At 43.5% G+C, this 20,821-nt stretch overlaps 1 protein-coding gene across 4 annotated transcripts in view; it reads right to left on the reverse strand.

Annotated features, from left to right (window-relative positions):
* The window catches only part of LOC308585946 (sodium channel protein type 1 subunit alpha), a 115,055-nt gene extending 94,596 nt beyond the window's left edge, over positions 1 to 20,459 (reverse strand). For 2 of the 4 annotated variants that reach the window (XM_081192064.1, XM_081192063.1), the window contains exon 1: positions 20,249 to 20,459. The gene's annotated coding sequence lies outside the window, so the exon portion shown is untranslated. The remainder of the gene's footprint in view (positions 1 to 20,248) is intronic. The other 2 variants (XM_081192066.1, XM_081192065.1) reach the window with 1 other exon arrangement.
* Between the last annotated feature and the right edge of the window lie 362 nt (positions 20,460 to 20,821).

Below are 20,821 nucleotides of genomic sequence, written 5' to 3' on the forward strand. Positions count from 1 at the left end.
CTAGGTGCGTCCTGTGGTCCGGTGCGTCCAATAGAGCGAAAAATACGGTAAGTAAACCTTTGCGAGAGTGTGTATGCGTCTGGGGTGGGGGTTGGCTGGTAGCACAAAAATGCTTGGCTTTTGTGCTGGCAGCTATTTTTATCCCTTCACATTGCACTGGAAGTGGATCGATCTTCCAGGCATTGTTGAAAATCAACATGGTGGCTGCTGGAAACCAATGAGAGAGATTTAAAGAAGTCAGTTGTCAGCAGTAGCTCTTGGACACTAGCCTGTCAGGTACGGACATAGGCTCTGCTTATAACATCATGAATTAATTCACCAATCAGGTTCCTCTGTACGTTCACCTTTTTTCATGATAGAAAACCTGAGCTCTAACTAACTGGTGAGTGGGGGAAATAGCATCAGTTACAGTTCTAACAGGCGCAGGAGATCTGCAAGGGGGGGCAAGTAGGCTATAAAAAGGGAAAGGAAAGTGGGACAATTGCAGATGAGAATAGCCAATGAGAGATGTAGCTAGCACTAACATACCCAAATTGCAACAGTCCCTCCTGATGACACCCACCCCAGCAGCACAATGTGCAACACACCCACCCCATTTTGGTTAACATCTCACCGAAAGGGCCATAAAAAAGGATGAGCTACAGCTGAAGGGAAGAGAGGGAGGAATAACAGGTCTGAGGTAAGAGGACAGCTGAGGCAGAAATGTCCCAAAGAGACACACACGAGGAAGCAGGGGTCAAAGGGAAAGGAGGGAGAATGTCAGCTGGAAATAAAATTAGGGCTGGTTCACCCACTCAGCTACAGGCCCTGTTTATGACCACATTTCCAAATATACTTCCGCCATCTTGTGGGCATTGGGCTAGCTATGAATATAAAGACAAATACAAATGAAACACATTCTAAATGGGGTTTTCTGTAGACTGCAGATCCTTATTTCCCCTGTAGTTCTGTTTTCCACAAAACAAAAATGGGCAACACTCTGTAACAGGCAGAGAATCTTTCCCTAAGGAATGCTTCTAATGTATTCCAAGGTGGATTACGACACAGAGCTAAACTGATTGTAGCATGTATGTATTGGTTTATCCTCCTTAGCCTGGTATTTAGCATGATTATCCTAAAAGGGATGTATTTGGGGGAGGGGGGAATCTACAAATCACTGAGTTCTTTAGTTTGAGATTATGACACTGGCAGATCTTACACATCAGCACAAAATGAGCAACAGCCAACAGTGCTGCTTCACCAGCAGAACAGACTTCCACTTGTGCAACAGGACTTACCTTCCCTTCCTCTCCCCTTTAGCGCCCATGTACCCCCAAAATATGCTATGTAGGGCTGTGAAGGCCCTCCAGAGTAGATTTGGGAGTACAGGTTGCTGCAGGAGGATGGGGAGGCCATTCACAGGTGTGGATGTTTGTTCTTGTGACATTGGATTTCATCCAGTATGGACTTCTTCCACATTGGTAACCAGCAGTTTGGGGATCTTCCTGGCTGGCCATTTTGCTTGACAGGCTTTCCCATTGGCCAGTTTTTTAAAAATTTGGACCAATCTAGCTAAGCCAGGTGGACATGCTTTGTGAGTGGACCAGAGTGGAGCAGGCTTCACTCTGGTCCACCCCAAAAGAGATTTTAACCAGTGAAGTAATTTTTTGCTTAAATCCTAAATACTGTATGTAATAGTTCTGCTGTCTCCCACAATGCATTTCTATGTACTAGGGCACCCAGGCTAACATGAGAAGTGTGCTGGTCGGACCCTGATTTATCTGCAACAGCCTTCTCTTTAGTAAAATATCTTTGCACTGCTTTCTGACTATTAAATCAAGCAATTAAAACATTTATTACTTATCCTTAAATAATCTCGTAGTGGAGAACAATAAAACTTCATTTTAAAACCACAACCCACTCATCAGAAAGAAAAGCAGATGATAATTAAATGTCAACCAATCATAAAACAACACAAAACGTATCTAAGGACTCTGTGTTGTGTGCTCTCCCCATTTATGTGTGTTAATAACTATTAAACCCATAGTCCTATTTACAGGATTTTGGGGTGATCTGAGATACGAAGAGCTTTTGTGTTAATGACCATACCACAGTCATGGCACCTTTGTGAGAATGTCAGCTTGCCAGGGCACAAGTTAATTTGATTTAGTCCTTGCAGGTTAATCTGCAACCCCACCCCCACCTTATGATAAGTTGATGGAAACAATTGCAATTCTAAGAGTGGGGGAAATGCAAAAAGAGCTCTTTGAAAGTTCTTTTTAGCAGAGGGCAAGCAGGATATACCGTATTTTTTTCAATTATCTGCTTGGTATTTTAAAAATCTCTCGGCTTAAAGGAGATATTAAGTTAAATCTGAGTGCTTAGAGCAAGCGACAATATTTTGAGTGCTGGATAAATTGACAAAAATGGTTTGGAAGCCAATTGTATAGCTTGAGTTTTAATTTTTTTAAAAAATAATGTACATTACAGGCTGATTAAGTCTCGTTGTACTCAATGGTACCAAGAGTAGACATACGCAGGATTGCCCTGTTATGAAACTAGTGTTGTTCAGTATTAACAATACAGTGGTACCTCGGGTTAAGTACTTAATGCGTTCCGGAGGTCTGTTCTTAACCTGAAACTGTTCTTAACCCGAAGCACCACTTTAGCTAATGGGGCCTCCTGCTGCTGCTGCGCCACTAGAGCATGATTTCTGTTCTCATCCTGAAGCAAAGTTGTTAACCCGATGTACTATTTCAGGGTTAGCGGCGACTGTAACCTGAAGTGTATGTAACCCGAGGTACCACTGTATAGTAAAACTGTTGGCTTGAAGCCCAAGAAGTGTGCGTGGCTCACCCATTTTCTTTCTTCTTGCCACTACAGCCGTTTGAAAAGCTGCTCCATGGATCCCTTTCTTGCCCGGCACACCCTACACTGTTACGGATGTTCCACCCAACCTTGAAGAGTGGCTTTACAGAGCAACGCAGGGAAGCCCCCTTATGTGAGCTAACCAGGATCCAAGCCATTGGGAACAGTTTGCTAATTCACATCCGCTTGTGGTTCCTACAGCTTCTAAAGAATGAAGACCACTGTATTCACAGCATCATCTTCCTCTTTGGGGTATGTTTCTGCTGTCTTCAATATCCCTGTATAGATTTATGATACCAAACTGGACTGCGTAAAAATTAAAAATTCAAAGAAGCAAATGCCTTTAAACAGCAGGCCAAGTGTTATCAAGAAGTGCTTTAAAAAAAGAAGAGGCAACAATGTGCTCTGCTTGGAATGTGCTCTGCTACCATGCATTTTTAAATACCCTCAAATAGACTTTAGAGCAAGTCCGCCTATTACATTATTGATGTGATAATTCGAGTTATCACTTATAACCTGAATGTGCAAATGCCTTTCCATTAATCTTCCCGTTCACAAAGGGTCATTTCTCCTCATTGCATCAGGATAATGTGGAAGAAAATTGAGACCTGCAGTGTCAACCTGTGCAGGTCTACTCAGAAGTAGGCCGTATTGTGTTATTCTCAGACAAGTTGTATATAAGCAGCAATCCTATCCACACTAATTAGGGAGCAAGTCCAATTGCAACCAGTAGCATACCCTCCAACATTTCGCCAATGAAAATAGGGACGTCCTATTCAAAAATAATCAAACAAACAAATTAATAATAATAATTAATACCCTGTCCATATGACTGGGTTGCCGTTCTGGGCGGCTTCCAACATATATAAAAACATAAAACTTTTTAAAACTTTCCCTAAACAGGGCTGCCTTCAGATGTCCTCTAAAGGTTGTATTGTTACTTATCTCCTTGGCTCGGAGGTCCCATAACTCCATACCCTCCAACATTTCTCCGATGAAAATAGGGACGTCTTAATGAAAAGCGGGACTTTCTGGGATCAAATAAAAAAACCAGGATGGCTTCTGTAAATCTGAGATTGTCCCTGGAAAATAGGGACACTGCAGTAGGGCTTACTAATGAGTAAGGATTGTGTTGCAAAACTCAAAAAGCGCATTGCCCGGGACTTGCTAGAAGTAACATCTGTACTAGTTGTTTTGGCCACTGTAAAGTTGGAATCAGGCTTAAGTTTTCTCTTGCTTGTTTCTTGTTATTTTTATGTAAACTTTTTTAAAAAAAGAATTCTCAAAATAAACTTTGTATGCGTGGAAATGATTTTAGGTCCCATTCATACTATCTTAGCTCAGTCTCACCATATTGAACCAATTCAGTTTTGACAGAGTGACCTACATCACACAAAAGGATACCTAAGGGTATTTATTACTTGCTAGTCTACCCCATATTTACCTTGGCTGGGAATCTATGTAGTAGTGAGGGCTTTTCAGCTCCTCTCGTAGTGAGCCAGACCACTGGTCTCTCTATCTCAGGATTGCCTACAATGACTGGCCCATCTCTTTAGATTTCGGACATGGCCCTTTGAACTGAACCCGGAACCTTTTGCATGCAAATCACCCGCTTTACCACTGAGCTATAACTCTTCCTATGACAATTCCTCAATGAGACTGAGGGGCACACTTCTGATGTAACCATGTTTTAGAGAGGTAGAAAATCTTGGAAGCCTGAAAAGAAGTTGTTGGAGAATCACAGCTAACGGAAGGACAGGACAGAAGACTGGCCAAAACATTTTGAACAAACATGAGAGGTTGGGGCCTGAAAGATAGTCCAGGAAAGAGTTGGCTCTATTCATTCTAGCAGTTGAGATAGGTGATATGTTAATGTTAACAGGGATTTGGAAGTACAGAAGGCATGGAAAGGTTGGTTGGTTGGTTGGATGGTAGGTTAACATCAGAGCTGTGAGGTGGTTGGCACAGCATGTAGCAACTCAGCCAGCAATTGGATGAACAGGTAACCAATCAAATAAAACAAGCAAACAAAAAAACCCTCTGAAAGTGAGGACTGTGGGCAAAGGGAACAAGCTGCAAGAAGATGCTGACTATCTAAATGATGAATGAAGTGACAGGGGATTGTCTGTAGGGACAAGGCTCTCCTGAGAAAGAGGAATGGGATGAAATCCAGTTGGCATCAACAACCACGTATTCACAGGAGAATCACCAGTTACAGATCTGGAAGCCTTGAAAAGACTGGTCCATAGAGTAAATACCTTTAACTTTTGCAGAATTGCCAGAGTACTTAGTTCCACAGGATGTGTTTCAGGGCTGGTTAAAGGATCACATAGGTATCTTACCTTGCAAATAAAACTACAGAGCTAATCTAGCATTCAGTTTTCTCAAAATCCATTTTGACATGAAATACATTATCCAAAAAGCTCACTGCTAGACTGAAAGTAACGCAGGTAAAAATTGGTACCATCTAGGAAAGCTGGGCCCCTTAAATGTAATTGTCCATTCTGAATATACAATTTCCTCTCCCCTATGCATGGTTTGATTCAATCTAAGTGATATTATTAAGGTGAGACCATAAAAGTTTAAGAAAAACCCTTAACACTGTTCAAAGCCAATGTTCCATAGTAAAAAAAAAAAAAATTGTGACAGAGATCTCACTATAGAAAACACATCATTTCTAGTTCGGCACTCTGGATAAAATATACACACGCCATCTTAATACATGTTCAATTACACAACGTGCCTAGTCTGTCAACTAGCATTCTGCTTCTCATTCACATTAAGGGAGCGTGATCAATGGACAGTTTACAGTGGATTGCACCCTACAGGTCCAAACATCTCTCTCCATCATTGAGCTGCAGGATGTAAGCCTGGCCTGTGCATTCTTTTTCCCCTGTGGCGAGATAGTGGCTTTTTATCTTACTGCAATGTCTAGCGCGACCGAGCAAATCAAACATCAGAATGAGACAGAGGGTTTCTTTGCCACCAATGCATACTCCCAGGAACATCTGGCATGGGTGAGAAAACTCTCCACACAACCAGCAATAGCCAAAAGAAAAATGGACCATGAGGATAAGCTCCCATGCCAGCTGGTCCATACTGGGACTTGTGGGAAGTTCTGCATGCAACACAATGGTACAGTCGGTTACATAGCAATGAAGTCAGCCATAGTACTTGGATGAGTGAAATGAAACTGATGCAGCCTGCTCAAGATCTGTGCACTAGAGAAGCAAGTGAAGGCCCATTACTTTTTCTAAAGGTCTGCAAGGGTTTTGTTTTGTTTTGTTTTGTTTTTAAAATGGCACCAGTCTTTACAATGCCCTACTTGGGTCTGTTTTCTTTTACATGGTACCTGGCTGGTTCTTTCTGGAACTTACACATTTAAGGAGAAAAGGCTCCCCTCCCAACTTTCAGAGGTGAGGGACTAAGAGCTTCAGATGATTCCACAGGGCTGTCATCACACCTGTGAAATCCGTGCCTTGGGACACAGGTCTGGAATCATGACCTTAAAGGACCCACCTCAGGACCTCAGTCAAGGTATCCAGCCAAATACTAAAAGAAGCAAACAACCACAACAACAACAACTCTCTTGTCAGGTGAAAAGGATTGGGGGAAGGGGAGACCAAGCCATGCCTGATGAATCTGATCAAGCCTTAAGCACATACCTTGCACAAGAAGCAGCGGACAAATCCATCTTAGCATAGATGCTGAAAGGAGGACTTGTCGTTCACCTGGCAAGTCCCCTGCACTGTTTAACAACGCATTTTCGGATGATGGAAACAGAGCTGCATCTGCAACACTGATCACCAGGGATGCTGTTTATCTTAACCAAAGGCTTGTCATCTCTCCACCTCATTAAACTAGTGATTCCCTCTAGGGAAGGGGGAGGAGGTTTGGAGGGAGGGGGAGAGAAAAACAACAAATAAACCTTGAAAAGACATTGGGCCTATGAAACAGAGCCTCTGTTGGAATAGGGTGAGGGAAGCTATTCACCCCTGCAGTGCTAAGACTCTGGAAACCCTCCTGCCTCGCTCCTTGACTTCAAGATAAGTCCAGAATATCCTTCACATCAAGGAACAACATGACCTCCAAAAAAAGAAAAGGAGAGCATTCCTAAATGACTGGGAACATCTAGACTGTGACAACAATTAGTAAATAACCAAAAGACCTGGCATGCACCCAGCAAAATGTAAGGTAAGTGAACCCCAGCTTGCAACAGAATGCTCCGCTGCAATAACGACCTCATTTCAGTCTCTACTAAGATTTTTTTTTTAAAAAAGCAAATTCCCAACTGAATTGTCTTTTCTATGCCCGGAGTAAGCATTTCCATAAGATTGAAAAGGAAAAAAAGCAGAACAGATGAAGTCTCTTAAACAACAAACCAGACTGCTGCCTTACCTGATCATTAACAAGCGTTATAAATGTGTCGTACGAAAGGACCCCCCCTTTCCCCACCTTCCAAAAAAAGATAAGAAAAGAAAAGGGATCTAGGAATAACAGTTGTGATGAAATGCTACCTAAGCCAGCTCTTCTGCTTGCCGGTTCGGAAAAGATTTCCAAGTATTCAAAACTGCTGCATTTCCATTGTGATGGTGGGGGGTGAGAAAAAGGAGAGGGAGGGAGAGACCTCTGCAGTATCCTTTCTGCTTCAGCCTCGGCTTCCTGTTCTAAGGCTCACTCTATGGTACCTAATACAAATCAGCAAATAGCTTGGGAAAAAAGTGAGGGGGGGGGATGGAGGAGTGGGGGGGAAGGAGCCCATCATCTTTACAGGACAGCTCCATCTACTGGCAAAATGAATGAACCTGTACTCTGTTTATTTATTTATTAAATCTGAAAAGCCTCTTCAGCAGAACGGCATCTTTTTCTTTTTTTCTTTTAACCAAGGCTATGAATAGCCACTGTGGGCCACAATCCAGAACCATTTCAGAAGAGACAGACTAAAAAGAGGTTATTGTTATTATTACTATTTAAATGCTAACATTTCCAGAATCTTTGTTTTTGTATTTTCGGTTGTTTCCCTCTCCCGTTATTCGAAGGGTTACTTTTCCTCTTCTCGACGCCCAAAACATCTGCAAGCGAAATTAACTCTTTGGATGGTTTCAGAAAACTGCTAAACATGGCCGTGTACATTAAGACCGACCCCTGCCTATCCCAAAACAGATCCCCCCCCCAGTTCCTGTTGTGTTTAGTAGAGTGCCACTTCACTTCAGGGACAATGTACACATGCAGTAGAATCACAAAACACTGCTTTTTCTGGACTCTTCCACATTTCACTGCAGGTGTGAGGGGTGGAGGGGTGGAGGGAGAGATTCCATACTTGGAGAAAAAAAAAACCTCTTACACACTGAAAAGTAGGCTAGTCTAGAAACCTTCTCCCTGATATGATAGTCTGAATAACCAGGGAGATTTCTGGGAGGAGGGAACACACAGCTATATGACAAGTCTGAATGGGACAGTGACTGTCCAGGAAAACCTGATTCGGCTACTCATATATACTTCGGCTGTTACCAGCGGATTCAGGAGCAGCTCATGTGGTCGGGTGGAGCTGTCCTCTCAGCACCGGTTTCAATACAGTTTGCGTGGAAGGAGCTGGGGGGTAGGACAGGGTAGCAGCAAGTTTAGAGCTGTGTGGGTGCACCAGTAACTGGAAGGTGGCTGCACAGCTCCACCTCACTCTACTGAGTTTAATTATGCGACCAAAGGCATGTAAAGTATCTATTTTTGCATTAATATCCCAACTTTCCTTCAAAAAGAGCTCAAACTGGCATACATGATTCTTCCCTCCACGACAACCCTGGGAGGTAGGTTGGGCTGAGAGTTGGTGATTGACCTTGGGCCTTTATGACTGAGTAGCGATGTGAAACCTGCTCTCCCTCACCACCCATTTCCACACAAATAGCACCATGTAATGTGACTAACCATCGCTTGTCACATCTGTGTGTATTTCAAAGCATTCTGATAGCTGCAACCTGCTGCTCCACAAATCAATGGTATCTAAAGCATTTTTTCCCCTAGACACAGCTTAAAATGGACGCCACAGAATCATCAGACAGTGACAACAACAACAACAACAACAACAACAACAACAACAACAGGTAATTTCATTTCCAGAACTTCCAGACACAACATCGGACACAGAATATCATTATGATCAGAGAAGTGTTAAGTTGTGAAAAGGCTGCCCTCTACTTCTGTATGCTTGTGAAAGAACCAACCACAGAAACGTGACAGACTCTAAGCAAGTGTTTCGGAAAAAAACCAAACCTTCCATACATATTAGGGTAAAAATAACAAGAACGCGAGGAAAGTCCCAAGCCTGGCCCAAGACGTTATGTTGTCCTGAGGTGAAGGGCAAAGATGGCACCCTCTGCTATGCCACATGCAGAATCCAACAGGCAGCTGAATCTTGCTTCAACGCTAACACTCAGGCAATACCCTCCATCACACCTGAGGGCACCAGCATAAAGCAGTTTCAAACACTCTGAAAACAGTTTAAAACATTCAACCAGGAATTTCAGGGGTGCCAAGAACAGTATATTTCAGCCATCAAATGCTTGGGTAAAATGCTTGTCCTAAAAGTCAAGAATGAGGGAGACAGATGCACCTCACCAGAGAGGACTGTCCACAAATGGAGAACTGCCCCTGAAAAGGCACTTCTGCCCTTCCATCCTCTCCCCACCATTCCTTGTCCTCAGCAGCTTCCGCCTAATGATATGGTTGACCCTGGGAAGTTGTAAAGAAGGGGTGGGGAGCGCAGGACCATCCAGGTGGTGCTGGTCTTCAGGTCCCAGCAGCCATGTCCAGTGTGGCCAACAGGAATCATAGAAGCTATAGTCCAGCAACATCTAGAGGGCCACAAATCTCACACTCATGTAAAGCAAGTAAAAGTTAAAACACACACCACACACAACAAAACACTTCTGTCACAGTCTTGTGCATGTTATACAGAGGTAAGCCTCACTGTATTCAGAAGGCCTACCCCTAGGTAAGTGTGCATTGAGTTACAGTATTAGTCTCTCCTTCTCTCCATCTGTTACCTCTTGTAGAAGGAGAAGGTTTCATGAGAATTGGGGTTCAAGCTTTGTTCCTGGCTGTCTCATCCCCTACAGATGACTAGGACAGTAAGGTGGCAGGGCCACAATCCCTTGCATTTATACTCTCGCTTATTCAAAGATGCAGGAACGGCTCAGCACACACTCGCAGCAGCCTGAACATCGTAAGTGAGGGAGCCAGGATTGAGTTCACTTCCACATCCTGGGAAATCACCTGGTGCAGAGAATGAGTGAAATTAAGGCAATGGGACAAATCAATACGGAGACATGGCAAGTTGGGGCAACATAGCATCCATCAACTATAGAAAAAGAGGTGGACTCATCAGATCTGATAATCTTGTGGTATCCAGTATAATGTTACAGCCGTTTGGCAGTTTCCTTTCATTGGGTGAATTGTGGGTTAATAGTTCATAATGGCCCATTGATGTTTCCTCCATGGGAACCAATTTTACAGAGATGGCCTTCTGATGCCTGGCGATCTCTCTTGAGTGTTTTGAAGGAGCGACAATGATTTCCCTGTCTATTGGGGATGTAAGGGTATGTGCACGAGAGAGGCTGGTGGGTGCTGCCTGCAGTTTGGAATAAGAAGAGAGAGAAGCACAGAGAGCTGGCTAAAGGCATCTCTCTTCGGGACTCTTTCCGTGGGATCTGGTGTAGCAGATCAACTACCAATTAGGAGTGTCAGTTGTTTGCCTCCACTTGGTTCTCTCTTTGCACATTTGTAAACAAAGCAGATAATAAAGCAGAAAGTGGTATCAGACTCCAGGGCGCTCTCTTTCTCTCTCTCTCTCTCTTCCCCAAAGGAAACCCTACCTAGGTAGCACTGCCCCTTGGGACTTCTCCCTGCTTAGGGAAGTGTGGCACGTGCAGCAATATAAAATCACAAATGCCCGATGCTTGCTTTAATCAGTCTGACAAAGCTATGTCACAGACCCAAATGCTTTAAATGTGGGGGTTCTTAGAACTGAGTGATAAGTGCTTAGCACCCCATGAGATGAGTTAGACTATTAAGACAACTATGCAGTAGTTCTAGGTTAGGCAGAGAGCCCAAGCATAAAAATAAACTTCAGCACCCAAAATCTGTAGGACCCAATGGCCCCCAAGTTACCTATACACATGTACTGCAGACAGAGCTGAGCAGAGAGAGCCTGACCTGATTGGAAAAATGCAGTGATGGTGGTGATAGGGCAAGGAGAGCATAGTAGACTATATCCAGCCTCTCTGAACAGCTAATAAGCACAATTCTTGCTCTACAGAGTGGGCTCCATGTTCACTGCCCCAGAAGCTGAATCAGGAAGGGAAACACATGATGCACAGCACTTTAGTGTGTGGTGTCAGTGTGGTGTGGGTGAAGTGGCAGTGGTGCTGAACTGGCTTTGCCACTGCGCTTGCACCACACTGGCCCCCTCCTTCCTAGTAAGCACAGCAGCGTGGCTGACAGCACCCATCCAGGCTGGCCACCCCTGCCAAGTGCTGATGCCAGTGGTCCAAATGTGGAAATCTGCATCCAGAGTTGCAGGCAGGGGTGGATGTTTCTCCCCGTTTCTCAATTGTCTCATCTTAAGTTCAGTTCTCCCCATTTCCATGTCAGTTTGTGGGCTAGTTTTTCTTCAAGACAGTCCACATGAAAAATTGTGTGAACTTTTGTGTACATTTCTCCTAACGTATGGATATTTGAATTTTGTCAAATAGGCGCATTTTTCTTAACAAGCTTTCTCTAATACAAAGCACAATATATCTGAATAGTCTTTTCAGTAACGTCCATATTTTCTGGTGCACTTTCCGCAAACGTGCACTTTGGCTGGTTGCAACATGCTTTGGTTGCTTACAAAATTTGGAGAAGTGTGGATTTTGAAGGAGAGCTGCATTTTAGTTCACATCTTGGTTCAGGAAGTGCAGGTTAGGTAAGATCACTTTAAAATGTGAACTGGATTAATTTCCTTCCCATCCCTACTTTCAGGTAAGGACATCACCACTAATAGGTGATGGATGGTCTCATTAAGTGCCTGGATTCAGCCCCCTCACTCCCCCCCCCCCAAAGTGGACCAGCACCGTATCAGCTTTGAGTGGTATGCCAGTGGTACACTCCCTCCATCAGTGTTGTGAACCTGCAGTAGATCAAAATGCCAGGGAACAATCTGAGCACAGAGCCCTGTTCATACATATTGTTTGCCCTTGTGTGAAATGAGTGAATTTTACTTCACCCATCTCTTTGCCAGACAACATGAACTTATTTAATGTGTTACTTGCATTAAAAAAAAAAGAACTTAAGAGAATTAGATTTAATACTTTATACTCTACTGTGGGCTACTGTGTTGACAGAGGAGTTAATTTCATCACTGCTGCTTTGAATTCTCCACTTTCTTTTCACATTATTTCTTCCCCTGGGGCTGAATGTTTAGTAATTCAGAAAAGCCTGAGCTTGGCAGCACTGGAGACTGAAGTCTTTTGTGTGGCAGGACAAGTGCAGTATGGCAAGGAACATGACAAGCTTTGGCCCTGATAGGGAATGACTGAAGGGGAGGAAGGAAAATATGGATCACCTTCTGTGTGCATTTACTCAGTGACCTTTGTGCTGAGACTGCAAGTTAGGAGCCTGGTACTGAGGTCATTTTGCATGAGGAAAACCAGCATCTTATGTTTGCTTGACTTGGGACACTCAGTTAATAGCACCATAGTACATAGTACTATTATTAGTAATAATCTGGCTACATGGCCCCTGCACAACTTGGGGTCAAAGTGGACTCTGCCACTGAGCAACCTGAATAGCCATTTGTGTGTATCCCTTATTATGTGGACAATGTCATTATGTCATTTAGCCAGTAGGTGGCACAGAACTCAGGGTTTTCTGGGTGGAGGTGGGAGCTTCTTCTTCTTGCTCTGTTCTTCTCAGAGAGAGAAATAAAGACAATAAATTTATTGTATAGCTTTCTGACTGTGTCATCTAAGCCTTCCACCACACTAATTCCTCTCATTTGTCAAAGTTCTGAACACAAACAGTAAAGCACAGTTAATTCCACTCAAGTCATAAAATCTAGAGAACTGGGAGGGACCTCAAAGGTCGTCCTATCCAACGCACAGCCAATTCAGGAAAGCCACCACTACAACATTCTTGAAGAGTGGCTTTCTGCCTCTGCTTAAAAATCACTTAAAAAAGAGAGTCTACCACCTTCTGAAGCATTCTGTCAAGCAGCCCATATTATCAGGAACCTCTTGCTAATGTTTAATCAAAACCCAGACAGTCCTCACCAACTACACAATATTCCCCTGCTGGATCAGAACAACACCCGTCTAGTCCAGCATCCCATTTCCAATATCTGGCCTTTGACAATGTATTCCACAAGTTAACCATGCATTGTTGTAAGTGTGGGATGTGAAACATAAGAGCAGGCAAATACAACCTTCCTAGAGTGAACATGTTTACACATGGGGAGGAATGTTTGTCCAGCCAGCTGGTAAACTTCCTGTTTCCTTCTGGGCTGGGACAGACTTCCTCTGCATGTGACTTGAGGTGGGCATGGCCTCACCTGTGCAGGTAACGACAAAAGCACAGGGCAGGGCAGCCATCTCTCTCTCTTTTGACTATATGCATCGAAGAAGGAACATCTGCTTAGCCAAAGATGCTCTCTTGGCTCCAGCCAAGAAAGGACAAAGGAACTGTTTTCTTATGAGATAGTTTCTAGGTATATGTTACTTTTCTAAGCTAAGTCTGCCTTCTGGGATCCTATTGTGAACAGAATGATGTGTGAGTAAACCTTTTTATACTTTTATACTTTTATACTGTGTTGTGTCTTATCTTTTATGAGGGAATAAGGGGAAAATACCAGAACAGTTATTATAGAGGCTTTAGCGAGCCTGAGCAAACGCATCCGCTGCAAGTTTAAAAAGGGGGATGTTACTCTGCTAAATTGTGGAACTTGCTAACACAAGTTGGAAAAGGATACAATCAAACAATATATCCTCTCCTGCATCCCTGAACATTCCCACTGTAAGTGCCTGCTCCAGAATGGGGGTGGGAATGGGGAGGATGCTCTCAGTGGATGCCCTTGCCATGGTCACCACTTCCCATTTTCTTGATATCTTCCTCTGAACCCAATCTGCCTCTGCTGCTCCGAAGGAGAGTGCAAAGAAGTGGAGGCTGCTCCTCATTGGTCCTCGTTGACCAGCATTTGCTGGGCTAGCAGACCCACTGGAAAAATCAAACCAGGGCACATTTAACAGGTCTTGAAAGATCACAGTTATGGCATTCTGCATAAAGATGTGGGGTTTTTTTTTGGGGGGGGGTATGATTTGGGAGGTGTGGCCTCACTCAAAAGATAAACATATTTACCAAGAGCTGATTGACACAAGACTATTTCCCCATCTTCTAGCCCAGTATTACGAATTCTGACTGACAGCAGCTCTCCAAGGTCTCAGGCAAAAGCTTTTGTGAACTTTGTCACCACTTTGGCAGGAATTGGATCTGAATCCTTAGCTGTACAGGGTTCATATGCACCAAAAATTTAGGTGTCCTGACCATAAATATCTCAAAAACTTTTTAGTACAGTGCAAAAATGTGCTAACAAACTGCTAAGCGTAATTTACTATAGATTGACATGGGAGATTGTAAATAGATTGACCAGCATGTTTTCTTCTATCAGCCAGTACCAAATCTGAGGCTGACCTCCCTCCCCTCAGAGTCTAGAGGTAGCCCTGATTGCTGGGAAAGGGGCTTTTCAGATGAGGAATTACACCCAAGCAGACAGTCAAGGCCTGCCCAAAATACTGGGCAGGTCAAGCAGGCCTCATCTTCCATCAAAACTCCTGCCAAACATGCCAGCATCCCAGTATAGAGGTTGTTCCAATGCCTACCATGCACACACACACACACACACACACACACACACACACACACACACACCCTTTCTGAATCAATGAGGGGAGCTGCAAGATGCAACTTTTCCACGAGAATCAACCCAGCGTCATACATTTTGCCTACACCAAAAAGCAATTTTGTTTGTGCTGCAGTATGCAAGACAGGGAAGCCTCTTTCCATCCAGCACAACGCATGAGTAATCAGGACAGTGGACTGCCTTGGTCCCATGAGCCCAAGCAAGAGAAGGAGTCCCAGCAGGCCACTTAACAGCTGTGACAGCATGTCTGTTTGATCGCTTACTGCCACCAAACACTGCCTGGTTCTGCATCGTTCTCAGGCTTCTGGGGCATTAATCCACTACGAAAATTTGTGTGCTATCATCATCTCTCTTTTTTTTTTTATCCTACGCTTTCTCCAATTAGCTTAGGAGGGCACTCATTCTTTCCACCCCTCGTTTATGCTCTCAACAACCATGTGAAGTAGGTTAGCTTAAAATACAGTGACTAGGACTAGTCTTGGGCTGATTGACATCACGTGCTCTTTTAAAATGTGGAAATGGGGGGGATTATTGGGTTGTTCTTGTTTTTGATATCGTGATTTTATATTGTGAACTGCCCCAAGAGCTATGGATATAGGGTGGTATACAAATTTAATAAATAATAAATAATAAGAACAGTCCAATGAGCTTTGTGGCTATGTAGGAGGAGACTCTTGAGAGTCCCAGGATTGCAAGAAGATCAAACCTCTCCATTCTTAAGGAAATCAGCCCTGAGTGCTCACTGGAAGGACAGATCCTGAAGCTCAGACTCCAATACTTTGGCCACCTCATGAGAAGAGAAGACTCCCTGGAAAAGACCCTGATGATGGGAAAGATGGAGGGCACAAGGAGAAGGGGACGACAGAGGACGAAATGGTTGGACAGTGTTCTCAAAGCTACAAACATGAGTCTGACCAAACTGCGGGAGGCAGTGGAAGACAGGAGTGCCTGGCGTGCTCTGGTTCATGGGGTCATGAATAGTCGGACACGACTAAGCAACAACAACAACAGGAACTAGAACTAAAAAAATAAATAAATCACCATCAGTCTTCCTACTCCAGGGATAGGGAACCTGTGGCCCTCAATATGTTGTTGGATTCTAATTTCCACCAGCCCCAGTCAGTATGCCCAGTGATGAGGCTTGATGGGAATTGTAGCCCAGAAACATCTGAACAGCCACCATTTTCTTATCCTTGTCTTAGCCCAACATTCTATCAACTACACAAAACTGACAGTCATGTTTATGTCTCTCCCGCACAGTATTGCACCAATGTTACAGAGGTGGGCACAAATGCTCTGGAAGTTTTGGGCTTGTGGGGAGGGAAGAGGGATGGATTCATTTACTTTGACATTTGACGTTTGCATTGATTCCTCTTGAAACAGCACCTGAACAAAGCAAGCTGTTCTCACAGGAATCCCAGGCCTTCTGATACACCACGAAGTGGGGCACAGATACAGAAGAAATAAAATAGCAGTTTGTTGCTTTCTTAAATTACTCTGATCTGTGCAAAAGACTACAGGGACGAATCCAGATGCTTAGATGAACCTACAGCAACAATGTCCAGACGGATCTATAAAAACAATGGCCTGGTCACAGAAATAACTTGGGCCTGCATTTCCATTTGGTGTTGGCCTCATTCAGGCACCCAAGAAGGATGTGGAGAAGGGGAGGTTTGTAGGAGGCATGTGCACTGCCCCTGGCCCCAGTGTTTTTGCCCTGCATGCACTGCCCCAACCTTTCTGCCACACTAAAAAAATAATGTGGCTCTTCTCAGGCTTTAATCTGGGTTTTGCCAGTGAGATTTGTCAAGGCCATTGCCAGACCACAAGGCCACCAACTTTACCCATGGCACTGCCAAGCACGTGGGAGCACTGATATGCCAAAAAAGTGCATCTGTACACACATAGACATTGGTGCATCCTGACAATACACAAGGAGTTTCTTCCCAAAGCTGAAATTGGGAAGGATGATCACCTACATGGTGATCCATGTGTACATACACTGCTCTGTGCATGGAACCAGGAACAGCACTAAATTAATATTGAAATATGCTACTGCTAGGTACTTAAAAGGGGAGAAATATCAGGTGACTCCTGAACAAAGAAGCTAGAACACTTACGCAACAGTGAGTTGTTTCCTGAACCTCTCTGAAAAAGCAGTGCTCCTTTAGGAATGCCACAAATCCACTTATGAACATAACCCTGTGAGAACTCTGAAAAGAATGAAATGCTTGAAATTCTAATTGCACATAAGATCTTAGAGAGCCACAAGAGATTAAGATAGGTCCTCTTGGATCAGACCAAAGGCCCATGTTGCCCAGCATCCTGTTCTTACAGGGGCCAACCAAATTGCTGTGGGGAAACTCACAAGCTGGACATGAGGGCAACAGCATTCTCTGTGTTTGCATTCCCCAGGAACTGGTATTCAGAGGCGCACTGCCTCCAACAGGAAGTAGTACGGAGCCATCATGGCTAGTAGCCTTTGATAAACCACTTTGAAGTTTTATTTCTGTAAACCACCTGGAGGTTTTATTACATGGGATAAAGAATGAGTGAACAAGGAGACAGTTGAATCCTCATAAGCAAGGGTGGGGAGCCTGTGGCATCCCTAGATGTTGCTGCACTCCAGCTTCCATCAGCCCCATCCAGCATGGCCAGTGGTCAGGGGAGATGGGTGTTTTACTCCATCAAATCTGTGTGTGTGGGGTATCAGGTCCTGTACCCTTGTTCAAAATGGCCTAGACTCTATGCACTTTAATTGGCTTGCAGTGGTCACCATGAGGGATGGCTTGTTAGCTTTTGGCTCTTTGGGGAACCAAGAAAGGCCTCACATCTAAAACAGCATAACAGAACTTTTTTAAAAAAAACCAAAACCAAAACCAAAACATAATTTCATTCATTCATTCATTCATTCCCCGCCCATCCGGCTGGGTTTTCCCAGCCACTCTGGGCAGCTCCAAACACAATATTATTATTATTATTAGTTAAAAAGCGATAAAACATCAAACATTAAAAACTTCCCTAAACACGGCTGCCTTCAGATGTCTTCTAAAAGTCGGATAGTTGTTTATTTCATTGACATCTCATGGGAGGGCATTCCACAGGGTGGGTGCCACCACCAAGAAGGTCCTCTACTTCTTTGAATCCTATATTTAATAAAGATCAGCTGGCTACAATTCTTTGGCTTTATCAAATTGACTTTGAGGGTTGTGTTATATATTAAACTTGCTATCCCAGGCATACGCATTTAGGAGAAAGTTCCATGGGAACCAATGAAACTTATTCTGTGCATGTATAGGAATTTACATCACACTGTTGTGCTGGTGTAAATGAATCAGATTAATTGGCAAGAGGTATGAAATCTGTATCCATAACTTCCTGCTGTATATACACAAATACACACACACACACACAGTCCTCTCAGTTACCAATAGAGAACAAGATACTGTCTCCTTCACTGCTGAGAGTAGCAAAAAATATGAAGATGAAGAAAGGGAGGGGGAGGGGAAGTATATCCAAACCCAAGCAAAGCCTAACACTATAATCCTATGAACACACTAACCCTACTAAATCCAATGAGACATACTTCTCTGTAAACATATATAGGATTGGGCTGTAATATATGTTGAACGGGGAACTAAAATACACCAGATTAATAGCACAAGTACTTCTATTTTATCCAAAAGCCTGTGTTGCTTACAGCCAATATAATATCTTTTAAATATAATTTTCAGAACTAGCACAAGGAAACTACCCTTTTATACATTGCACGACAGTATTTCCCAAAGGATATAATGACAGATATCTAAGATTAGAATGGAAGTTCTTTTCCCTTAACATTTGTTATTGGTTGTATTCCTTACCCCCTCCTTTGTGTTATGCCTATCACACAAGTCTCTGGATATCCCAACAGAAAGTATTTTCATATTTTTTTTTAAAAAAGATAAATGGTAATCAGGCAACTTACCCCCTCCACTGATAGATGCGAAAGAATAGCAATGATGAAAATGACTTCATTGTGGATATTGAAAAGAAACAGCAATGATATACTATTTTCATAAAAAAGTGACATAAATGATATGAACAAGTGAGATCTCACTGTTACAAGCCAGAACACCCCTTTAATATCTTCATATAGGCTAAAGAAGCCTAGTCGTTCTGCAAGATAAAGCAGTATGAACGCAGCCAATCTTTCTAGAACCCAGATGCAAGCTAGCAGAATTTAATGAGTCAGTGTGCTGACTGAAGAAATTCTCCTTTCCCCCACTCCAGGATGTGTAACCGTAGCTAGCTTAAAAATAATAATAAGTAAGCAGCATACTTGAGCTTTGGTTGCACAGAAGTTTTACAGATGAGCAGTTCTTTTAAGGGACTTCTGCCCTGCTTCTTGTTATATATATGGTCTGATTGAACAGTGCTTTGTTGCTGTCCATGGTACTGAACAGTGCCTCCGAGCTTCAGGGTACAGTCCAGTGTATCATGCAGCCTCATTAAGTGGTAACACTCCAGCAAAATGAGTCTGTTTGCTTGAAATTCTGTCCACAAGGCGACTGCATCAATATTGTGCTCTTCACTACCCAAGGCCTGCTCTGCTGCAACCCAATACTGAGATTCTCCCCCCCAAAAAACAACAATCCAAATCCATCATTGGTAACAGAATGCTATTCAGGGATCAATATTCCACCCCCGGACTCTTGGAATAGACTTTAGCATATTATTTGAACCCTTTTGGCTACACAAATCCTTCGACTGCAAACACCATCAAAGGTTCTCTCTCTGTATATCTGCAGAGCAGTCACTGGGTACAGTCTTGTCCGCAGTACACACACCCCTGTGTGTATATTATGGGGATATAAATACACAGAGGTAGGAAATGACTGCTAGCCAAGTATCTTTTCTTGATTTTTACCATGAATTAATATTACAAAGAAAGAAACACACACACACACACACACACACACACACACACACACACACACACACAGGCACAAGCTCAAATGCAGACACAAAGCAGCTGCCTTATGAAAGAAGAAAGCACGTTTTTACACATTTGGAGTCCCAGGCAATGCAAAGATCAACAAACTGCAGTAAATCTGCCACGCTGAATAGCCATTCCCAACAATATTCTCCCGCAACACCTCGAAGGAAATGGATTTTCTTTCATAGCTTAATCAGTCAAATCAACAGTAATTCCCCCATGGAGAGAGATGTTTGTTAAGCAAGCCCTGATGTATTATTTATTTGTTTGCAGGGTGTTTCAAAGCTGGAAAAGGACTAGCAAGAAACACACAATGCTTTTTCAAGCAAAGAAACAGACCACAAAATTCCTTTCTTAGCAATTTCTCCTCTGCGTCCTAGTGCATTGCTGATAGTCATTGGTATTGGAGGATGGGGGTGGGGTTGAGAATCCCTCAGCATAGTTACCAGTAAATCATGCATTTTAAAAAAAATTACCCAAGTAGATGCAGCAAAAGGTCATAATCCAACTTCCATGCCCCCATGAAGCATTAAGCTGAAGCAGGAAACCCACTAGCTTGTTCAGGCCAGTAGACTCTCTCCTACACTTGACCTAGACTGCCTTACATAATGTGGAACCAGCGCCGTATCCTGAATGTCATCCCTGGCAGGAGTAGCAAGTGCTGGCAGCAGACGGGCTGGTAGTTTGCATGAAGATCACGGAGCTTCTCTCTCTCTCTCTCTCCCTCTTTCTCTCTCCCCACCCCCCTGAAAACTGGGCTGCTCAAAGAGAAGAGGGACGATTAGCTCAGAAAAGCTGGTGTCATTCTTCCCCTGGAACGAATGACCGGGATAGACGAGAGCCTTAGCGAGGCAAGGCAGACAGCAAAATCTGCATTTGTCCTTACAGCCAGCCTCACACATTCCCTGTCGTATTGTCTCGAGGACTGCATAGCTGCAGCTCATGTGAGCCAGAGAGAGGCAAGTGAGGGAAGGATATGATGCTTGCCTGTGTTTTCTCAGTGTGGTGAGTAGAAGGCAGAGACAGAGGAACGGAAGGTCAGAATCTTA

This window comes from Podarcis bocagei (assembly GCF_964188305.1).
Source record: "Podarcis bocagei genome assembly, chromosome: 1".
Lineage (NCBI taxonomy): Eukaryota > Metazoa > Chordata > Lepidosauria > Squamata > Lacertidae > Podarcis > Podarcis bocagei.